Below are 19,176 nucleotides of genomic sequence, written 5' to 3'. Positions count from 1 at the left end.
GCTGTCAGGTGAAATGTATCAGAATTAGCCAATTACACAGGCAGCAGACCAGCCCAACCCAGAACACTACTATAAACTATGCAAACACCTTTCACTCTGTTTTTTCCCACATACTCTAGACCACCAGTGTATACAAGTGGGGAAATTTTAACAAAAAAACAACAAAATGATAGGGGCCTGGGTAGCTATCATACATCAACATGTGGAAGATGCTGCGGGTGGTGAGGATGAGAATGCTGTCAACTAACCCACAATGAGGAGACAGAGAAGAGTGTACAGACCCAGAGTAACCTACCAGGTGCTACATGAGCTGGAGATAGTGGAGCACTATAGGGTGGACGGTGACCTCCTAGAGCAAATTGTTGAGTTGTGCCGGCCTAGCCTGACACACAAAACTAACAGAGGGGAACCCATCCCAGTGGATACCAAGGTATGTGTAGGCCTAAGAATACTACCCACAGGTACCTTATAAAGGCCAACTGGGGATATCATGAGAATCTCACAGGTCAGCATCCAGGATACTCCACCAGTTCCTGGATGCCATGTTAGCACATGCCAGTGAGCATGTATATTTCCTCAACACCCGTGAGGCATTGGGCAGCAATATGCATCTCTTCCACCAAATAGCATAATACTCTGAGGTAGTGGGTGCTATAGACTGCACGCACATATGCACCAAAGCACCACCAGGTGAGCAGTGTAGGGTCTACATCAACCACAAGGGCTTCCCCTCCATCAACTGCCAGGTCATGTGCGATATCCAGGGCATTATAATGAATGCATGTGCTGGCTGCCCTGGAAGCTATCACGATTCCCACATCTGGCATCTGATGCAGCTGTACCAGAGATTTGCCAATGGGGACATCCCTTACAGTCACCTAGTGGGGGATGCTGGTTACACACTGGTGTTGTGGCTGATGCCACCCATCAGAAATGCACACACACCCGAACAAGAACTCCATAATGAGGCACATGCACAGACTAGAATTATAATAGAGTGTTTGTTTGGGATGCTCAAGTCACGGTTCCAGCACCTGGACACATCCAGTGGAGCCTTGCAGTACTCACCAGCTACATGTACTCAAATTGTCATTGTGTGTGCCATGCTACAATATATGATCCTGCGGAAACAGCTGCAGCAGGAACAGCATGGGGAAGGGCCACACAGCCCTGCACCATTGTGAATGTCTGCAATGGCACAGAGTGACTCAGAGGAGGAACAACCTGAGCCTGCCACAGTAGGCAGAAGGAGATGTGCCCAGTATGCCCTGGCTTTGGCAAAGAGGCAACGCATAGCACATACACTGACACAGTAGGGACCCAGGGAATGACACCTCTCTCTGACTCACACATACAGTAAAAGGGATGCAAAACATGACACTACCTGTGCTCAACCATGTATAGGGAGTGTACTATGTGCATCTGACATAGGCAACCCTCCAGCCCCATACTCAGTACTGGCACACCCACAAGGTAAGTCACTCTCCTTACCAATTGCCAAATGGAGTAGTAAGTGTTGTTACTTGTATCTATGGTATGGATGTGACCATGCAAGGGAATTGGGTGGCTGAATGGGATGCCAGCAGAGAGTAGACACCTATAGTGGCAGCATGAGATCTGTAACAAATACTGGTGTCACCATAGTAGCCAGTACTACACATGGTGACAAAACCCACTGCAGGAAATGTGCTGGGCCACATGTGTGTCCATATGACATGAACATGCCAGTCAGGGAGGTTCACATACCAAACAACAGTCTCAGCCAGCAGGACAGGTGTAGACAAACAAAAACATAGGCTGTGCTAAGGCCTTTGAATGATGGCTATGGGTAACCTCCCCCAGGCATAAACAGACAGACTACATCAGGTCAGGAAGTGGGATGTTAGTTCGGAAGGCTAAGAAGTCAGAAACTGATATGTAGGTCAATCAAACCTAAGACCTGTAGTACACTGATATGCCTCTAATCAGCATGATAGAATAGAATACAGAATGAAATGGAGTACCTGACATACCAGTACAGTCATAGCAAATGTGTACAAGTGTCAGGTGTGCCTCCCCCACCAATCCTATGTAGAAATGTAGCAACAGTCAGGTGTGCCCCCCCAATCCTATGTAGAAATGTAGTAGCAGTCTGGTGTGCCCCCACCAATCCAATGTAGACACGTTGTAACAGTCAGGTGTGCCCCCCCAATCCTATGTAGAAATGTAGAAACAGACAGTTGTGCCCCCCCCAATCCTATGTAGAAATGTAGAAACAGTCAGGTGTGCCCCCCCAATCCTATGTAGAAATGTAGAAACAGTCTGGTGTGCCCCCCATCTGATGTAGACACGTTGTTAACAGTCAGGTGTGCTCCCTCAATCCTATGTAGAAATGTAGAAACAGACAGTTGTGCCCCCCAATCCTATGTAGAAATGTAGAAACAGTCAGGTGTGCCCCCCCAATCCTATGTAGAAATGTAGAAACAGTCAGGTGTGCCCCCCCTCCAATCTGATGTAGAAATGTAATAACATGTATGTGTAGGTATAATACCAGTGGTGCACAGATGACCTGAGATGACCAAGGTAGCAGGATAGATTGTAGCATTTGTGCAATATGCAGGTATGAGTGTGTTAGGTTGGTGTGTGTTTCATGTGTGAGAGTGGTCAGTATGTATGCATGGTGAGGTTTGACCTGGTGGCCATTGCCCAGTACTACTGATGACAGGGCCAAGTTCTCACAACTGCAGTGCCAAACACAATGCTCCCCAGTATAATGCATTCTAGCAGTAAGCCATTGTAAATGTATGGAGGTAATATGTGTCACCATCTGAAAGATGGACATGGCATGACTGTTGGACCAGCTATACAAGCAGTACACAGGGGAAAGTACCCCAGGCAGACAGTGTATAATGTGTAACCGTGAAATGGACACATGCTTGGAATTGTACATACAGGTTTGCATCACATTATCTGGGCTTGTAGTAGAGAATACCGATGTCATCTGGCCAAACACTCGCAGATCACAAAGGTCATAGGAATGATGTACTGAGAAATAGCGGATGTCCCTGCAAAAGCCAGCATAAGTGAGTCAGATGCAAGTAGTGTCCATAGCACACATGCACCCAGCTCACCCAAGCACCACCCACAGGTACCTCTCCGGTCTTATCCCTGCTGTTGGGAATGGGTGCAATATGACCCCCACCTGTGTATGTCAATAGCGAAAGAATGCAGCATGCAGTGCAGGTGTCCCATGCAGGTGTGTCCCTAGCTGTAAGCAGCACCCTGCCTGCATCCACACCACCTGATCAATACTGACAGAAAGTATTGGCATGAACAACTAGCACACATACCCTGTCACCCCAGGGGAATATCTTGTATGGCAGTCTGGTACTGTAGGACTGACAGAATGCAATGGACAACTACAGCTGGCCTGCATCACTAACAAATGGCCTACACTCCTCTGCCAAAGGCCTGCATCTCACCCGTACTGCCAATGTATGTTATGTCATGGACTCCCAAATAACAACATAATACAGTCCACAGAACCCATATGCAAAGTCATGTGGACAAACCACAGTAACATGTTCACCATGTCCCACTGCATGAACTGTGGAACAACACCAATACACTGCTGTGATGAGGTGATAACTATAGGGAAAGTATCAGAGAATGTTTGCATAATGTATGGAAGAGGATAGAATAATAGGGGGGGTGCATGGGCAGCATGGACTGTGTGATGTCTGAAACACAGCCATGTGCACATACTATCCCTGGCTGCAAACACAAAAATGGGTGGCTAAAAATCTGCCCATACACCACAAAAAAGGTAATGTCCTGACTTATGACCCCTGCCACTGGGTAACCTGTGTGAATCTGTACAGCTGTGAGGTATTGCCACAGCTAGATAAGGCCATACTCTCACATCGATGGATGTACAAGTATGGGATCCTCTGCCACCACTGTACCAAGGTGCTGAACCAGTTACACAGACCCAGCAGCAAGTGTCTGCAGCTCCCCCTCCAGAATGGCATTAGTTTGCAGGAATATGTAGGCATTTGACCAGAATACTGGACACAGCTGCATTCACCCACTGTTCCCCGGGACATCACTGCGAGCAAAAATGTCTACCTGACAGTACTTGAGGACTTAAAACATCACAGTGTATAACACTACACATGTCTGAATATCTCTGCTAACACCAGGACCATGTAGCAGAAGCAGCACAGACACAATTACCTACAGTACCCACTATCCCTTTCCCAATTTGACCCCATATTGCCAACTGATCTACAGATATCCTGCAGAAACTAGCTCTAGGTGTAGAGCACAAAAGTCTGCACTGGAGTACAATCTACCTGGAATGGATCCACACATTCAATACAGAAGGGCATACTGGGCATGCTCCCACACTTAGAGAAATGAAGGCAATGTCAGACAACAAAATACTGAAAGGTCATACTGGGCATGCTCACACACTTAAAGAAATGAAGCCCATGTCTGGCAACAACAGTGGACCATACATATTTGACAGTTGCAGATGTTAGTGCATACACTCCTTAGTATGCACCAGTCATGTTTTGCACACACATTGGGTAGGAATCCACACATATATCCAAGGACAACACACTATAATATGCCAAAAGTACACATGCATAGATGTGTAGAAGAGAGTGACAGTGACAAAGAGCCTTCCATCATGAGGCCTGTCCCACCCAGCACACAGCCAAATGGCTACAATCACATGATGTGTAAATGTCACTCACCGTAGAAATTAGTCACTGGTATCCCTCAGCATTCTAGACTATGTGGTACTAGTGCTAACTGTGCAACATGACTTTACAAGGCAGTAGTCATCTAGCTGTTGTATACATGTACCTGCGGGATATAAACCTGTGTGTGCCTGAGTGTGGTGTGTCTACCTCTAGATGAATGGGTTATGGCCCATGCACACACACACTGCCCTCCCATAGCCCTACTATGGCAAGCCTGCTGATGTCAGTCACTGTAAAATACACCTTTGGGGAAAAGATTGCCCAGTAATCTCTGTGGGGCATCCTATAACTGCATAATGCTGTAGATTGATGTACTAGTTAGGTAGGACTTCTAATCTCAGATGTGGCGACTGTGTGTGTGAGTGTGTGTGTGTGTGTGTGTGTGTGTGTGTGTGTGTGTGTGTGTGTGTGTGTATTTTTCCATGTAGGGATTAATGCTTTTTAGGCTAGTCACACTCACTACAATTAAAATGCCCTACTTAGGCAAGCCTGCTGATGTCATTCACTTTGAAATACACCTTTGGGAAGGAGTAGCCCAGTAATCTCTGTGGTGCATCCTATAACTGCGTAATACTGCAGTGTGATAAACTAGTTAGGTAGGAGTTCCAATCCCAGACATAGTAACTGTGCATGTAAGTGTGTGTCTGTCTGTGTAGGGAGCAATGCTTTTTAGGCTAGTCACATGCATTACAATTCAAATGCCCTACTTTGGCAAACCTGCTGATGTCATTCACTTTGACATACACCTTTGGGGAAGTAGTAGCCCAGTAATCTCTGTGGTGCATCCTATAACTGCGTAATGCTGTAGTGTGATAAACTAGTTCGGTAGGTGTTCTATTCCCAGACATGGCAAGTGTGTATGTTTGTTTGTCTGTGTAGGGAGCAATGCTTTTGAGGCCATTCACAGTCAATACAACCTAGATTGGCCTTCTTTGGCAAGCCTGCTGATGTCATTCCCAGTGAAATACACCTTTAGGTAAGGAGTAGTTCAGTAATCTCTGTCATGCATCCTATAACAACGTAATGCTGTAATGTAATATAGTAGTTCGGTAGGGGTTCTGTTCCTAGACATGGCAAGTGTGGATGTTTGTGTGTTTGTTTGTCTGTGTAGGGAGCAATGCTTTTGAGGCCATTCACAGTCACTACATCCTCTATTGCCCTTCTTTGTCAAGCCTGCTGATGTCATTCCCAGTAAAATACCCCTTTGGGGAAGGAGTAGGCCAGTAATTTCCATGGTGCGCCCTATAACAGTGTAATGATGTAGTGTGATATAGTAGTCCAGTAGGGGTTCTATTCCTGGACATGGCAAGTGTCGATATTTGTGTGTGTGTTTGTCTGTGTAGGGTGCAATGCATTTGAGGCCATTCACAGTCACTACATCCTCCATTGCCCTTCTTTGGCAAGCCTGCTGATGTCATTCCCAGTCAAATACACCTTTGGTGAAGGAGTAGTCCGGTAATCTCCATGGTGCGTCCTATAACAGCATAATGGTGTAGTGTGCTATAGTAGATTGGTAGGGGTTCTATTCTCAGACATGGCAAGTATGGATGTTTGTGTGTGTGTTTGTTTGTCTGTGTAGGGAGCAATACTTTTGAGGCCATTCACAGTCAATACAACCTCCATTGGCCTTCTTTGGCAAGCATGCTGATGTCATTCCCAGAAATACACCTTTGGGGAAAAATAATCCAGTAATCTTTATGGTGTGTTCTATAACTGCATAATGCTGTAGTGTGATAAACTAGTTAGGTAAGAGTTCTAATCCCAGACATGGCAATGGTGTGTGTCTGTGTTTGTCATTTGTATCCTGTGTGGAGGTAACTGTGAGTGTGTAACAACTGGACTCATTGTGGGGTGGGTTTTGCAAATTTCATATATGGTGGGCCTATTATATATCACAATGTCCACCTTACAAGGATAACAGATGTCAAATAGCCGAGAGGCTGGGGTGCCAATCAATACCCCTACATGTGACATCAAGACCTGGCGAACAAAGTAAGCAACCCTTGTATTATCCAGAGAACACTCTCAACCCATGTATCATACACAAACACATGTGCCTAGGCCACAACCGCTTTGTTGGTAGTACCCTGCATATTGCCCACAGATAGTAACCATGATGTGATTGCAGTGGACTACAGAGGGAATGGCACCCTGTCCCATCACTACAATAGGCACATAATTGCAGACAATGCGCCTTCACTATGTTCCCAACTGGATGCCTGCAGCAACTGTGGTGCCATCAAATGTGACCCACAAAGGTCATACCATGCCTTAAACACATGTCCTGTACGGACAGATGCCACTGACACCAGGAAATACCTGTATCATGTTATCAATGCAGGTGCAGGGTCAACCTGGTGTCCATTACCAGTTCCCACCACATGAGGTCAGGAGTGGCACATCTGACAATAACAATCTGTGTACACAACATGGGCCAGACACCCCAGGTACAGTTCCACATGTCACTGAACATGCATGTGGGCTGTGTGCATATCTCAAACACTGTCCATGTCATGGACTATCGAACACACACACATGGCAAGCATTGCACAGCACTGGCCACACACAATAGCAACCCAGGTGACTGGATGGTGAATACAATACCCACCTGTGTGGGCCAATCCAGACACTATACCCCTGAGCCACACTGCAGACCATTGTCATGTGGCCTGATGCCAAGGTATATCCTTCACCTAGCCTTGTACAGCCTTCTGGCACAGCCAACCACTACACACCCGTGAAGTAATGCACCCATGCATGTCAGTACTGGCACCCTCTGTCTGTGTGTGTGTGGAGTATGATGCTTTCGACCACATTCACACTCACTACAACTCCCATTGGCCTACTGAAACATGCTGTCTGATGTCAGACACCTTCACATACCCTTTGCCCATATAATATCTGGATAACCCCTTTGGTGCATGTGATACCTGCATATTACTATTGTGGCAAACTAGCTAGTTAGGAAGTCTATTCCTGACCCTGCCAAGTGTGTCAATGTGTGTGAGTCCCTGAGAGATTGTGGCTGTGTTGATGTTGACACCTGTTCATGTGGACAGGCACGTGTACTACACCTACCCTTATTGCTACTATATCACTGTTGCCGCATCACACACCATCAGATCTACCTTTGGACACTTCCCCCACATGTAAGCTATGTGGCACATGCAATAACTGCATAGCCATGTGATAGCAATACATAGTCAGGCAGGGATTTGAAACTCTGTACTGGTAGGTGTGTGGCACAAACATGCTTAGGTTTTACTCTCCCACCCGCTCCTGACTTACTTTGTATCTGTCTGTCTCTCTCACTCCCTCTCTGGTGGATGTGGAGAAGTACACCTGCTTTGCTTAGGCAGCAGTTTGTGTTTTGTAAGTGATGCTCATGATCAGCTGATGGCCTCTGCATGAATTGCAGTTTCCCTCTAGCTGAATGCATGTGGAACAACTGTGGTAACATTCCCATAGCCAATTGCATGGAAACACACTCCAATATCTAGGAACATCATGTTGGTGTTGTGCCTCTTCATTCATTGTGAGCAGGACCTAAATTTAATGTTTGGCAAACAGCATCACAGATGGTATTAGGATTTACCTCTAACAACATACACTGTGGAAACAGGCCAACAGACAGGAGTGGGATGTGCTAGACATGACTACAGAATGTAAGTGTTGCTCTTCTGCATTTGGAGTAATGTCAGTTTAATAGGGTGTGTGTGGATATTGCTGGTCTACATGATGTAATACCTGTCATGACAGTGTTATGTGTTTGAGGAAACTCCCATCTGTAGGGTTATCTGCAGACTGGGGAGTGTGTGGAGCCTTTTGTTTCTTGTGTTACTCACAGAACACCTATCTGAGAACTGCAGAAGCATAGTGTGAGGATTGCAGTCAGTACATGGTGACAGCCATGAGACTTACTGACTTCATATCCCTCACAGGACATATGTCACAACAAACCCTGGGCCAGTGTTTGTAGCTCCAGCCACAAGTCTGTCAACCTTTGTACATATGTCATGCAGTAAGAGGTGCATATGTTCTGTACACCATTATGATTCTTGCTGTGTTACATTTGTTTTTGCTTTCTTAAGTGTAAATATTTTTACTGTTGCTTTTCTCAAATGTTAATATCTTAGTATGTAATAATTACTTATTGTATGTTTCTCTATTTTTTTTATTAATCCTTTATTTACCATGTAACAATATTTCATACTTTTTATATCTGTTTGGAGCTTTTCTCCCCCCGGGCCTCTACTGAAAATGGAAATATATCCAGCTAGACTAGCCCGGTTAACAAATGTAAAATAAATAAATAAATAAATAAATAAATAATTTATTGACATCCTACCTGATAACAGGCCAGTCAGATATCAGACTACTAGACATGTTATGTATAGTAGGGGTTGCTTCTGAGGACATAACTTGGGCAGTCTGCAGTTGTCTGTACAGTACTGGGGTCTGTGTACTTATGGTGATTGTTAACAGTATGTGCATTGCACATACATACCTTAGGCTGTGCACAGACTGTGGTAGATGCCATTGTTCTTGTCCTGTTCTAGCTGATGTTACATGCTGCTCCAGTGTATGGTACCCTATTGGCTCACATGTCTGTAGGGCCAGATGCACACATGTCCCTTACCACAGACAGGCATCGGACCACACTGTGTCATTACCCAGTGTATGTAGGATTAGTGTGTGAGTGGCACATGAGGACGGCATTTATCAGACAGTCCATATAGTGTCTTATTAAGCTTGCATACCATATGTGGCTGTGGCTGTGTTCACACTGGTTGTGGGTATGCACTATCTCACAGGTGTCTGTTACTCTGTGCTGTGACATGCATGTAGAGCCTGCTATAACTGCAGGTACATGTGTATTCCCCCCATACAAAATATAGTCCAGTGTTGTGGCAGTCTGCCTGTAGTTTGCGCAGTGCTTTGGGACATGCCTAGCAGCCTAGTGTAATTACCCAGTGTGCTGTTATGTCCAGTTATTTTCCATTTGACATACTACTGCCAGGTCACCATATCTGCTATGTATTTCTGACAAAGCAGTGGAATTCTGTACAGATGTATGTCACTAACTACTGGGTAGTATGTGGACATGTGACCTCTGCACCACCAGGTATTATGTGTTAGGACAGACTGGCATGTGTGACTGCATAAACTGTGTGGGCATATGTAGTCCAGTATTTATGTGATATACCCATGTACATGGCTATTAACATCCACATTGTGAGGTGTGGTCCACATGTCTCGCATGAAGAGGATTTGTGTACACCTCTGGACTGACCACAGAGTGCCAGGCTGTCCACATATATTGGTCATATCTCTGTGTAGTCCACGGGATCATTACTGTGCTAGCAGTGGTACTGTACTATGATGTCCTTAGGATGTCTGTCAGTAGCCAATGGCGCACATGTCAAAAGCAGATGTGACCTCCCACACACAACATGTTTGTTAAGACAACCCCTGTTACAGTAGCAACAGTCTACATATATACCTGCAATACATACATGACATCCCCTTGCACTAAGAGGTTGGGACTATTGGTGTAGGACTACACTCCATGTTCTGGCCATATGGTGAACATATACATATATATATATATATATATATATATATATATATATATATATATATATATATATATATATGTATATATATATATATATATATATATATATATATATATATACACATATACATATCTACATATATATATATATATATATATATATATGTGTGCACACACACACACACACACACACACACACACACACACACACACACACACACACATATATATATATATATATATATATATACATATAAACACTCAAATATATACATATACACAGCAATATATGTCTACACATATACATATATATAGATACATATGCACATATAGTTATGGATATGTACATATATATCAACATAAATAGATATATCTGTACACATAGGATGTGCATAGATATTTCTCTCTCTCTCTCTCTCTCTTTCTATATATATATATATATATATATATATATATATATATATATATATATATATATATATATACAAAGAGATCTACAAATGGCCATATATACGATGCACTATACAGATGTGTAGACATACATATGTATGAATATATATCAACATATGTATATGTATATATCCACATCCTTGTCATGTGTAAACATCATGGTTGTGTATACCTTCCCAGATGTATCTCACTGTATGTATCTGATATGTGTATCTGTAGATATAACAACATATGTAATGCAACAGTAATATCAATAACAAGTACTACATAATTGTGGAAGTCAAAGCAATTGTTCAATACTATTCAATATGTGTAGTAACAGATATATTTGAAAAACAACAACTGTCTTCACAGCTATAATGGCATAGTGGTTAACTGTTGTGACTGTACTGTGCAGGGTCCTGGGTTCAATACCTGCTAGAGCTGTTTATTTTGTTGCTGGGAGGACAAAGACTGCTGGATACAAAGTGGTTAAGGCAGTTTTGAGCAGCTTTAAGCGCGTTTGCACGGGTTTGCACGAAGCTAAGCAGTGCTAAGCTACGGTTAAACATACAGGTGCTTACACCATGTAGGCTTTGCTTACCAGTGCGTAAATCTGCTTAGCTGTTAAATTGCAGCAATGCTGACACCTGCTAAGCATGGCTCAGCCCTGGTAACCAGTGCTCACATCCCAGTCTGATAACATAACATGACATCTGTAATAAGTGTATGTAATGCCATGTACAATACATGTGTCTATATGTGCTGTCATTACAGTAGCAAGCGGTGTGAGTGTCACGTCTGAGACACACAAGTATATAAGACCTGTACAGCACTGTTATCCATGTGAATGTGTTACATACAAGGGTAGTAACCCAGGTTACGTGCTGTCACACTGGCATGTAGTGTATCATGGTGGTACTACTGTTGACAGTGCTTTCCCAGTCAAGAGTAGAGTGCTAAATGTTTAGTACTGACAACAAGCATACCTGCAAGCATAGCTGGACTCTGAGGCCTCACTGTCGTGTTCCTGGTGTGTGAGCTGTGTCACAGTATATGTCCCCTACTGGATTATGATTTGACATGTGGAATGTAACTGTAGACTACCGTCTGTACAGCACATGTCAGTGAGGGCTTCTAACATGTAGTAATGGCATACATATTGTTGTCAAACGTCTATCTGAGAACACATTCAGCCTACTGCATAGCTACTTGCCAAGCTGATGTCTGTCAGTCCCTGTACAGATGTAGAGATGGCAGGTACCCAGAATGGATACATACAAGCAACCTATGCTTGACTGACACTGACATGTCTGCCCAACTGTGTTATAACTGGCACATATAGGAGACAACACGCTTTACGCACCACATGCCACTGGTACCTCCACTACACTACCACAGTCAACAGAACATCCTTGGGTACAGGTCTCCATCACAGACACTAACCATGTGTTGTAATACATGTTACATACATGTCAACTGGATCATCTCAGTGGCCATTTGCAGGAGGGACCCAGAGGATTGGCTGATGCATGTCACTCTCACCCTGAGGGTCACCCCAGTGTTGTCTGCCGATATATTGCCTACTGGCACATGGCAGGTGGCATGATATCACTGTGCACACATCTCCTACACTACCCATCTCTCCATGGACAATAGCCAGGTACACACCTATGACCACCTGCAGCGATGCATCCCAGTACTGACACATGTGTGCATGTGCATTACTGAGGATAGCAGTGTCTGTGTGTTAGTACACCTGTAGTTGAGAATACCATGAGGGCCTTCACAACCACTGCAACACCCAATGCCATAGCAAGATGTGGCTGCTGCTGTATCAGACATTAAATGTACCCTGTAATGCTCCTCTCCCTAACAGCTACATGAGCCTTGCAGTACCAGCACAACAGTGGTGTACAAATGGGTTGATAGGCATGGGATACCCATTGAGTTCTGGCAAGTGTATGTGTGTATGTCTGTATATTTGTAGGGTACAGCATTTCAAGGCCACATACTCCTGTTACAATACACATTGCCACACAGTAGTACAGATAGTGTTGTTGCTGCCCATAGGTAAGGCATGACAGTGCAACACCCTACTATGCCTGTGGCATGTGCATTCGATGCATATCCCTGTAGTACCACTGTTGGGATATACAATGGGTTGTATCGCAGTTGTGGGCAATGTGTGATGGTGGGTATGTCAGAGCGTCATCATGGGTTCCATTGAGTACAATATCCACTGCAGAATGTGGGTGCTGTGTACACTGTCATTACACCATGGTACACCCGGTATATGTCCCATGTACCACTGTATGGTGACCACTGTCACTATCAACCATACAGGTAACTGAAACCATAATCCAGCCCAGTTATACATGTTCTGTGCACAGCCTACCTGTAACACATTGGACATACTGACAAGTTAATTAGCACCAATAGGCCCAGGTCTCTCGGATGTGTGTCTGCCTATGTGTCTGTTAATGTGTATATGATTGTATGTCACACTATGTATTGTCCATATACAACCATTACATCCCCCATTACCATATGTACATGTCTGGGGGTGTTCTGCATGTAACATGTAACCTGGAACACACCTCACCGTTAACGCTCTGTGGTGTGTGCAATGAAAGCCACACACTTCAGTAGCACTACATACCTAGGTAGAGGTCTAGTCCTAGTGTTGCCAAGTAACAGTGTGCGTGTATGTGGATGGGTCTACAACAGGTTGCTGATTATACATGTCCCAGCAGGTCACCTGTCCATGTGGCACAGGCAATAACTGTTATACAAACCTGTGACATGTGTTCAACTGTACCCCGGATATGTCACAGCCATGTTGTCACCACAGTGCCATACCCCTTGTAGAATATGACTGCAGACCATCCTCCTGCTGACACATGTACACCTACGACACACATGGATAACATTATGGAGACCACAATCACCCAGTGTTACTAATAGCTCTAATGCATCATTGCTGGACAGCTACACTACTTGACATGTATGCATTAAACATTACTCCTGACAACATGTTATACTGCAGTACATTGGTACACTGTAGTAAAGTCAGCGTGTGCATCAGAACCATATTAGCCTGTCCCTGCATCGAGGTTATGGATGACAGGGCTGTGGCACAGGTATCATCATATGCACAGGGTGTGTTGTTGGTTTTCCAGAGACCAATGGTGGGCCATACGTTTTACATGTGTGTGGGTGAGGGGTGTAATTAGTTGAACTGGGCGTGGTAATGTGGTGTGTGTAGGTATGGGGTTGCCCTAGGTGTGTCCGTATAGTGTGTGGGTATGCATGTACACAGTTCTGCCATGTGGCTGCCCTATACAGGTGTTTTTTGGACAGCTGCAGACCATACCTGGCAGGGTGTGCAGTTCGCTGCCTCCAGCCAGAGACACGCAGACTGTGCCCACCAGGGGTTCCATGGGCATGTCCAGGTACAGGCCTTGAGGTGCTACTCTCCCCTGATGATGACAGATGTCCACTGTAACCAGGTCCCACCTGGGACTGGCCAGGGTCACTTGCACATGGCTTGCTTTGGTGTGGTGTGGACAGCGCCCCCTGCAGTCCTGGGGCTGGTACTGCCACTACAGGAGCGCCTTGGTGTCCTAGCATGTCCACATTGACTGCCATCTGTTGATGTTGCTGGCCTACGTCCACGCAGCCATTGCCACACTCCCACCACATGTTCAAGCACGGACAAACCTCGGTAGATGAAGCCCACCATCTCACCCAACCATCTATCCATGACCTCGGTATAATCACGGAGGGCACCAAACAGTTCATGGAAGGTGTCACTTGCAGATGTGAGAGCAGCTCTCTGCAGCCTCAGGCCCTGTCTGGTGTACAGTTCCATACGTGCTTGCGTCCTCATGACAGTTTGAAACATGCGCCTGGTGGTTGGGGTGGCTAAGAGGGGGATGCCAAACAATGGTGCAGTTTGGGCCCCTGAAAACCCCGCCTGTACCTCAAATGTACTATCATCATCTTCGGTGTCTGTATGGACACCTACATCAGATTGCATGCAGGAGGGACCCTGACCCCCCCATCACCACCTGTGGGGGAAAACAAGAAATGCACTTTAAGACCTGTACAGCATTGCATGACAGTAGACACACACACACACACACACACACACACACACACACACACACACACACACACACACACACACACACACACACACTCTACCTTAATACCTACCTGTCCCTGATTTTACAGAAAATCCCACATTTATTCACATAAGTTCCCCATCCTGCATCACACTTGGTAACATAGATTCATTAATACCACTTATTAATGTATCATTCCTCTAAATGCCTAGATGAGTGATCACAACACCTGTTACTCCATTACCTTCTTGACCTGAGTGGAGTAGGTTTTACATGGCCTCACTGATGTCATTCAGTGTTCACCCTGTGTATGTCTGGACTTTGTGAGCATGGTCCCTATATGTTAGGGGCTACTACGTTCACTCCATAATGTCACACACTGGAGTGTCATATGTAAGTATTGCTCAGTGCATGCCAGATCTGCTGCTCAAGCAACCCATCATGTGACAACTGTAATATATGGATACACTCCCTGGTGTTGTCTAGTAATTCCCAAATGCATCTGTAGTGCTGCATACATGGTTTGTCATTCACCTCTCTGCTGATTGCAATATTAAGGGTATACCTGGTGTCTACTTTCCCTCCCAATGCATGTTCCATGCTACAGACCTTATTATACTATCAGATGTCCTGTGATTACATATCAGACAAGTATTCCTGGTGTCTCATGTGTTAGTCCATGTCGATATACTGCACGATCCCAGAGAGAAGTACTGCTGTATGAACAACCCCACAATCACACATGTGCATACATAGACACCCACACACACATGCACACACATCCTACATGCATCAACCCACTCCACCAGATTGCACTTACAGACAAAATAACCCCCTACCTACACACACACACACACACACACACACACACACACACACACACACACACACACACACACACACACATTCAGGTGAGGTTGCGCAAAGATAGAACACACAGTCCTCCCATTACCCATCTGTCAACATGCATAACATATGGTACTCAACAGCATGCAGTGCAGCTACAGCCAATCCATGCTAGCAACAGTATACATGTGTGTGATGCATGGTTTGTGTTAGTAGGTGATGCCCCTTCCCCTGGAAAACACTACACTCGTGTACACAATTTTACTGTGCACCTGTTCTGTACCCTGCCATGTACTGTGCACCAAACATCATAGGTGTGTAACCCATTGCTGAATTTGTATTACTGTGTCAGTTATGTCTGCTCTAATGTTCACAGCCCCTATGTTTTTCAGCGACACATACCTGGGATGATATGTGGACAGATGTCATTTGTGAATGCCTGATGTCTGGTATATAAATCTCAACATCAGTGGTGCATGTATGACCAATCCAATACTATTACACTGACAACTGTCAGACCATACAATGGCTATGGGGAGTGTACACAAACTTATTGATATGACACACTCTGCCTTGATCTGCCATGGGACCACATTACTGCATATATTAACAATACATTAGCCTGATATGTGACATATGTCCTGTACATTCACATGCAGTGTCTAAGAAATGTGTTAGGTGTGCAGATGCTGACCACAGTGCATGCACTCCATGGGTGCATATGTGTGCACACCCTCATCATGATGGTTTGTTGCATCTATTTATGTGTACTACAGCAGTCACTATTCCTGGCAGGGGTATACTAGCATGGGCCATCTGCATTTGCCAGTGTATGGTCAGTCTGCCCTACACATGTCTCCAAAATCTGCATGATTTCAAGGTCTACTCATGTGCACATCCCTTGGTGTTCACACACTGCTGTCACTATTGCTGTGGGGGTAGGGTTACATCTGCCACAGTTCCTGAACCTGACTGTGTGCAGATACAGCCATTCTTAACATCCTTAGGATCCCTGCTGCAGTGCACTGGTGTGTCATGCTGACCCACACTCCCCACCTTCAGGCTTTTTGCAGATGCTTGACAAGTATGGCCTACACATGTGTGTCAGTTTGCAGTGTCCCATACACTGAACACCATGTGTTACAGCCTAGTCCCAGCAAATAATGTGGACCACAGTATTATGTTATGCCATAGTGTAGATCTGTAACAGTTGCCACTGTAATACTGGTATATACACTGTTGTTGCACTGTATAAGGGTGATGTTTCACACATGTCGCTACTGTAGGCCATGTATCCCACCATTATGTTTATTCCTGTGGACACATTTCACAATGACAGGATGTTAGTTATCTTGCAGGTGTCTGACATACCCTTCCAATAGCCCATCATGGTCGCCCCTGTGATGCATTGCATCTAACAGCAACAATACATGAACATGTATGGCATGCATTATGAGTAGGTGTGTTAGATGTGTGCATGGAATATACCATAGCCATTACATACCTGGTGTATTGGCAAGCATCAACATAAACCATACTCACCAGCTACAGGCTGCTGCCTTGGTGGTATATCAGCGGGACCTACATAAGAGTGTGAGAGATGTGATGTCAGTGGCCACAGCTGTGGCATTGCTACAGGGTGGCTGCAGCATTACAGTACATCAACAGTACAAGTCCACAATACTACCACGTATGCACATCTGTTTATTACTACTACGCAGCAACAAACTAAATAGATGACGTCTTACATATGCATGATCTACCTGTACAGATGCAGATGCATATGCCCTGTGGCCTTACCTGCACACTCCTCAGCCAGTGTGTGGGTAGCACCCATCTCCACAATGGTCTCTGCCAGTTGTTGGGTTTGAGGATGGGCAGGTGCCATGAGGCTGGCGAGGAGCTCCTGAACAAGTGTCAGGGGATGGACGGCATTACCCCCCCATGTTGTGAGGTGATCCCCCTGGACTGTAGCAGCACACCGATGGGCATTGCAAAGCAGGTCAGAACAATGATGTCGGACCTGCTCATAACTGCAGTTATGCAGGCCGACATCATTGACCCTGTGGAATAGATCACTCCACAAGTTGGTCTGCTCCTGCTGCTCATGGGTGTTCCTGCTAAACAGAACAGGATAGTGCTGCATTAGGTGGTTCAACACAACCTCATTTTCTGCCACTGAATACGCGGGTAGATGGCTGTGGGACATCTTGCTGAAAGACATAAAGATGGAAACAGGTCTGAGCAACTCATACAGCAAGGTTACCATAGTTCTTAATACTCATCTCTGTCACCTCCCCATCATATCAGTGCCAGCAAACTGTTCACACAACTCAGTAGGTATGGCTACAACTTACCTACCATTGGGACATATATTGTATTGTACCACACTTTGTGCTATGTGTTTGTAGCCATGTTTCCTGTGTGGACACTATCATTGCTGGCCTATTATGGACTATTTCACCTGCATGCCATTGTCAGGGTCACTATGGTTCCATATATGCATGTGATATGCTTACTATGTGACTGCTGCACATCTGTCATTCTGTGTTATTGGGGATATCTATGCATGCTGTTGGACATGTTCCGGGATTGCGTAGACTATTACTACCTACATATGTTTTATAACAGTGACACAATAGCATGTTTAGGGAATAGTTGCCAGCAGAACCACCTCTCCAATCTCATCTGGCCATGTTACCAGGCCAAATCACATGTGGGACCCACCCTGGGGCCTCCTTATCTACTGGTCCAGCACTTCCTTCAGGTGGAACCACCTCAGAGGATTTTGACCCCCCCTGTGGGGGCACACACAGACATGATGCTGTCACCCAAGGTCAGGTCCAGGGTCTGTTCCATGGGGGGCTCCACAGACACTTGTGGGATGTGCTACAGCACATTGAGGCCCTCAGTACACATTCACAGGGTCCAAATGCTCCTCCTGCTCAGCCTCCAGGCCAGGCACCTTCAGGGCAATGGACTGCTATTGTGAGTAGCAATGGGTGAGGGCCTTGTTCCCATTGTTTCCATATGGGAGCCCATGGGGCTTCAACATTCCAGACCACAAACACCATCCTTGGGGAAAAAAATTTGCTGTTCCGAAACACATACACACAACACAAGCACACCAAACAAACAGGAATTCACACACATACACCTAAAATCGTAACATCTAACCCTACACTAAACTGTACATACACCACTAACTATCCACTTACCTTAACCCAAACCCTAACCCTAAGGTCCGTCACTATCGCAAACTCACTTCACCCGCGCCCTAACCCTAACTCACCTACCCCGCCCTAACCCTCACGTCCACACAATCGCACACTTACCTGACCCGCTCCTTAACCCTAACTCACCTAACCCTCCCTAACTCTCACATCCACACAATCGCAAACTTACCTGAACCTGACCCGTAACTTTCCACCACAGCTCTGAA

Source organism: Protopterus annectens, chromosome 11.part0 (genome assembly GCF_019279795.1).
Source record: "Protopterus annectens isolate FY-2018-M chromosome 11.part0, PAN1.0, whole genome shotgun sequence".
Lineage (NCBI taxonomy): Eukaryota > Metazoa > Chordata > Ceratodontiformes > Protopteridae > Protopterus > Protopterus annectens.
The sequence above is the reverse complement of the archived record's forward strand: the minus strand, read 5'-3'. Positions refer to the sequence as shown.